Below are 6,453 nucleotides of genomic sequence, written 5' to 3' on the forward strand. Positions count from 1 at the left end.
ATAAATTAGAACTTGTAAACAATTTTCACGTCATTTAATTTAATTAATCATCTTTCAAAAAATATAAATTATTGAGAATTTAATTTTACACTAGATTTTCTTTAATTATTTATTTTACGGAAGATAATTGTGATTAATCTATATATGCAGATGTACAAAAATAAATAATTATACGTGAAAAAAAAATCCAACAGTAAAAAATTGAAATTTATTTCATCGATTTATTTTTAAATAATATAATAAAATTAATTAATAATTTGGAAGTTAAAATCGGAATACTTGCAAGCAGCCACAAACAAGGCATCACGTCAAACATATATTATTTTTGGAAAAATACTCAATTAAAGATAGATTAGAAAGCTCATAAAAAAACAAAATCACATTACTTTTAGCAATAAAATGTTGGAAATTAATGAATAATTTTCAATTAACATTTTCATTTTTGAGCTAGATTTATTAGAAACAATTGTCTGAAAGACAAGCAATATATATCATTGTTCACAAAATAAAATGTCAAAATAACAAAAATAAGTTAAACAAATAATCATGAAGCAAATAAAAAAAAAATCATAGTTCTCCACAATAAATAATATATAGGAGGTTATTTCAGTAAATTCCTATTTTATTGTAATTATTATTATTCTAACGTATATTGTTAGATATGAATTATATTGTGGCGATGGTAACTAAAACCAGTAGACCAGCAGATCAGAACAACTAGATAGTTTATCAGTAGCTGCTGCTCTAGTAAAACTACACCAGTAGAAAGAGGGCTAACTATACAAATCAGTAGAGAACACTTTCTAACGTTGCTACCTTAATTGTTACCGTTAAGATGTTCCTAGTACCAGCATTAATTGCAGCATTAAATACTATACGGAGTCATTTAATGCATATTACCCAATTGAGTATAAAACAATACTGATTGTTTTATAGCTTTTCTGCAGGAACCTATTTCGGTAATAAAGCTGATTGTATCAGTTATCTGAAGACTTCTCTGTTTATGAACGTTGAACTCAGTCGATTATATATACTTGGATCAAATCCTTGTTCGATACGACACTTCGCATAATATCATTTTTTAAGGAACAAAGCTACTCTCTTATCAGAAAAATATCATTCATTCTTGAGCGTTGTCAAGTTCAACACAAAGAAAAGTAGCACACGCTTCATAGCTTATATCTGATCTTGTTAAAGATCATATTGTGCTACTAATTCTTACACTCTTCACAATCTTTACTACATCAATATTTTATCAGAAGAGTCTGTAATCTGAAAAGAGTCTTTTCAGAACTTTGTGTTCCACATTTGTGTAAAGTTGAGAAACTAAGAGTTTCAGTAGGCTGAGGTGTAAGTCCTTCTGAAGTGGGTGTGTACAAGTGTTGTACTGTAATATCCAAAGTCTTTTAGTTATACCTTCTGGAAACAGAAGAAGGGGAGACGTAGAAGAGTTTATCTTCGAACTTCCATAAACAACTGCTGTCTACTGCTTTATTGTTTTTCAACTACTTCATCAGACTATTTCCGCACATTCTACTGTAATCAGGTGAAAGTTTTCTCACAAGACCAACTACTATCCTTAACAGGATTCTAGTACTTCATCCTCACGAAAAACGAGTAGAGTTTATTCACCCCCCCTCTAAACTCAACTTCGATCCTCAACAATTGGTATCAGAGCAGGTTATTCTTGTTTGTGAAAAACTACAACAAATGGCACACTTCAGCAAGATTCCTATGTTCTCTAAGGAAGATTTTGACGACTGGAAGATAAGAATGCAAGCTCATCTTGCAGCACAAGATGATGACATGTGGTACGTCATCACAGATGGTCCACTGAAAATCTTAAAGCCTAACACAGCTGTTGCTGTTACTGACGGTGCACCACAGATGGTCGAAAAATCAAGAAGTGAATGGACCAGTGAAGATAAGAAAAAAGCCAATCTTGATAATGTGGCGAAGGATATATTGTATAAAACTCTTGACAAGAACACTTTCAGCAAGATAAAAATGTGTTCTACTGCAAAGGATATTTGGGAAAAGCTCATCCAGATATGTGAAGGAAATGAGCAAACAAAAGAAAATAAATTGTCTGTAGCAATGCAGAAGTTTGAAAATCTGAAAATGAGATCTGGTGAAACTCTAAATGAGTTTGATGAAAGATTCAGTAGCTTGGTCAATGAGCTAGCTGCTCTGGGTAAAGAGCATAGCAACAGAGAAATAGCCCTCAAGGTGATGAGAGCCTTACCCAGAGAATGGGATGTTAAAACAATGGCTATGAGAGTATCCAAAGATCTAAACAAATTGGAACTGCACGACTTATTTGCAGATCTAAAGGCCTATGAATTCGAATTGGAAGTAAGAAGTGGAGAAGAGCCTTCAAACTTACCCACCAAGGCCCTTGCTGCTACTGCTACTACTTTTACTACTACTGCCTCTACCTCTTCTACTGCTGCTGCAGTTGTACCTCAGGCTTTACCGGCTGTGATCATTGATAATGCTATGGAGAAGACTGCTGAACAAATCAGTAGTGATGCTATGTCCTTATTTGTAAAGGAATTCTCCAGGTTCATGAAGAAGAACCATCGAACCTATCAGGGTCCCAATCGCAACTTCAAGAAAGATTCATCATCCGGTGATATGGGATGCTTCAACTGTGGAAAGATAGGTCACTTCATTGCTGATTGTCCCAAACCAAAGAAGGATGATCAAAAGAGAAAGGATTATAAGAGAAATGACAAAAAGTCCAGAAGAGATCGAAAAGCGATGATTGCCGAAGAAAGCAAATCTAAATGGGCGGACTCTAGTTCTGAGTCATCTGACTCAGAAAGTCATTCCAGTGACAGTGATGCAGAAGAAGTCAAATTTCTAATGGCAGACAATGACTCAACCTCGACATCTTAAGAGGTATTTGATTTTGACTCTAGTGAATTTACACGAAATGACTTGATTGATGCACTGCATGAAATGGTAAAAGAGTATTCTAGACTTTCTCAATCGTTTGAAGAAGTTAAAATTGAAAATCAGAACTTAAAGAGTCAGAACAGTAAGTTAACTTGCTTGCAAGTAGACAGCTGCAATGATTTACAAGTTGAGATGAGTAAATTAATAACTGAGAATGAAAGAGCCAAAGCAGATTACCAGAAGGTGCTTTCTGAAAACCAGAAGTTGTCGCTACTGGTAAATGCTTGGAACAAGTCTTCTGTTTCATTAGAAAAGATGCAAGAGTTACAAAAACAGTCAGGAGATAGAAGTGGTCTCGGTTTTTGTAATAATGAAAGCACTTCTGAAACAAATACTAAGCCAACACTGGATATGTGCAAAGCGAAATACATTCACTTTGTGAAATCCAGTGTGGTACAAGAACCAGAAGTACCTACTGCTTCAGTGGAAAGGAATGTAAATCTGGCGAACAGAAGAATGCACTATGGTCTGGGTTACGTTAAACCTAAGGAAAAAGTTGACCAGAGTTCTAGATTCAGAAAAGAATTCAACTCTGGAAGACAACATCCCATGAAGGTTAAGAACTACCAGTACTACAACTCTAAACCTGTTCAGAAGAGATACAGACTGGAAAACAGAAACAGAAGGGAAGAACAACATTTTGGTATGCATGCTGTTAGAAATAACAGACCCTCTGTTGCACACACATCTTTGGATACCCGAAGTACAAAGTTACCAAGAATTGTACAAATGTGGGTTCCCAAAGGACTGATAAGGATTGGACCCAAATAGATTTGGGTACCAGTTACTAAAATTTGTGTTTGCAGGAACAGAAGAAGGAAACAGAAGTCAGTAACTCTACATGGTATCTGGACAGTGGTTGTTCCAGACATATGACTGGACAAAGAAACTTACTATCCGAAATAGTGAGCTGTACTGGACCAAAGATTACTTTTGGAGATAACTCAAAAGGTAAAACCATGGGTAAGGGTAAGATTATCCATGGTAATATAATTATTAGTGATGTGTTGTTAGTTGACAATCTTTATTACAATCTTATCAGTATTAGTCAACTATGCGATAATGGGTATTCTGTGGCTTTTCAAAAGCATTCTTGCATAGTTAGAGATTCTGCTGGAACTACTGTGTTAACAGGAAAGAGAGAAGGCAATACTTACAGAGTCTCTTGGAACTCAAATCATGTCAACACTCCTACATGCTTAGTTGCTTCTCTTAGCAATAAACACTGGCTATGGCACAAGAAACTGAATCATCTGAATTTCAAGTCAATCAATTATCTTAAGAAGCAGAATATAGTCGATGGATTACCTGACTTTAATTTTGTTAAAAATCACGTTTGTTCTGCTTGTCAGCTTGGGAAACAGATAAGATCCAGCTTCAAGACTAAAGATAGCAAATCAACTTCAAGATGTCTGGAACTACTGCATATAGATTTATTTGGTCCTATCCCCATCATGAGCTTAGGGGGAATGAAATATACTCTTGTTGTAATTGATGATTTTTCCAGATTCACTTGGGTAATATTTCTCGCAGGAAAAGATCAAACCGGCTGTCTCCTGATCAAGCTTCTGAAAAGGATTCAAAATGAAAAATCTACTACCATTATTAAAATCAGAAGTGACAGGGGCACTGAGTTCACTAACAAGTATCTTGAGCTACATTTGAATGAGCAGGGGATTCATCATGAATATTCAGCTGCCAGAACTCCTCAACAAAACGGAGTAGCTGAGAGGAGAAATAGAACTCTAAAAGAAGCAGCTAGAACAATGCTAGCAGATGCAGATATTTCTCAACGCTTCTGGGCTGAAGCAATCAATACTGTTTGTTACACGCAAAACAGATCAATGGTCAACAAAAGACACAACCAGACTCCGTATGAAATATGGAAAGGGAAGAAGCCCAATGTATCTTATTTTCATGTGTTTGGTTGCAAATGCTTTGTACTGAATAATGGGAAAAATCATTTGACTGCATTTGATTCTAAATCAGATGCTGGAATATTTCTTGGCTACTCTGCTGTAAGCAGAGCCTTTAGAATCTTCAACAATAGAACTCTTAATGTTGAAGAATCAATTCATGTTGTCTTCGATGAAGACAGGAGTGCTGAAATTTCTAACACATCTGATTTAAGTAACAGGTTAGACATGATTCACTTGGAAATTGACAGTGAAGATGATGTAGAAGCTAATGCCAAGGATCTTCAAAATCCAGAACCAGATATTCCAATAGTGGAACCAGAAGTTCAGACGTTGGATCAACCAATACCAGCAGAAGATGTTCAAGAACCCACTACTGGTTCTGTGGAAGACAATCTTAACATACCAAATCAAGAAGATGTTCATTCCAATCCATTTATCTGGAGAAAATCTCATCCTCCATCATTGGTTATTGGTAATCCAGCAGCGCCGTTGAGAACCAGAAGACAAATGCTTAATGAATATATGCATGCTGCTTTTATATCTCAGGATGAACCAAAGAAGATTGAAGAAGCTCTTCTGGATCCTAGTTGGATTGAAGCCATGCAAGAAGAACTGAATCAATTCAAACGTAATGATGTTTGGTTTCTAGTACCTAGACCATCTCATCAAGCGGTCATTGGAACTCGATGGGTATTTAGAAACAAACTCAATGAAGAAGGCACAGTGGTGAGAAATAAAGCTAGATTGGTAGCTCAAGGCTTCAGACAAGAAGAAGGCATAGATTTTGATGAGACTTACGCACCAGTAACAAGGCTCGAAGCAATCAGAATATTCTTAGCCTTTGCTGCTTTCAAGAACTTTAAAGTATATCAGATGGATGTGAAAAGTGCTTTTCTAAATGGTCTCTTACAAGAAGAAGTTTATGTCGAACAACCTCCAGGTTTTATCGATCATTTCTCTCCACATCATGTATTTAAATTACACAAAGCATTATATGGTCTAAAACAGGCACCTAGAGCTTGGTATGACACTTTATCACAATTTCTTATTGATCATGATTTTACCATCGGAGCAGTGGATAAAACTTTATTTACTTTAGTTAAGAATAAGCACACTCTCTTAGTACAGATCTATGTTGACGACATTATTTTTGGGTCAACTAACCCCAAATTATGTGCAAAGTTTGGAAAATTGATGCAGGATAAATTCGAAATGAGCATGATGGGAGAATTAACATTCTTCCTAGGATTGCAAATAAAGCAATCAGAAACAGGAATCTTTATAAATCAAGCCAAATACACCAAAGAGCTTCTGAAAAAGTTTGGAATGGAAGCATGCTCTGCTGCTTCTACTCCAATGAGCTCATCTATTAAGCTTGACAAAGATGAAAGTGGTATTCCAGTAGAGGTAACTCAGTATCGAGGTCTTATTGGCTCCTTATTATATTTAACTGCCAGTAGACCAGATATCATGTTTGTTGTTTGCATTTGTGCTCGATTTCAATCTAACCCCAAACAATCTCATTATATTGCTGCTAAGCGTATTTTGAAGTACTTGAAAGGAACTCAAAACG

The sequence above is a fragment of the Primulina eburnea genome, chromosome 18, assembly GCF_022965805.1.
Source record: "Primulina eburnea isolate SZY01 chromosome 18, ASM2296580v1, whole genome shotgun sequence".
NCBI lineage: Eukaryota > Viridiplantae > Streptophyta > Magnoliopsida > Lamiales > Gesneriaceae > Primulina > Primulina eburnea.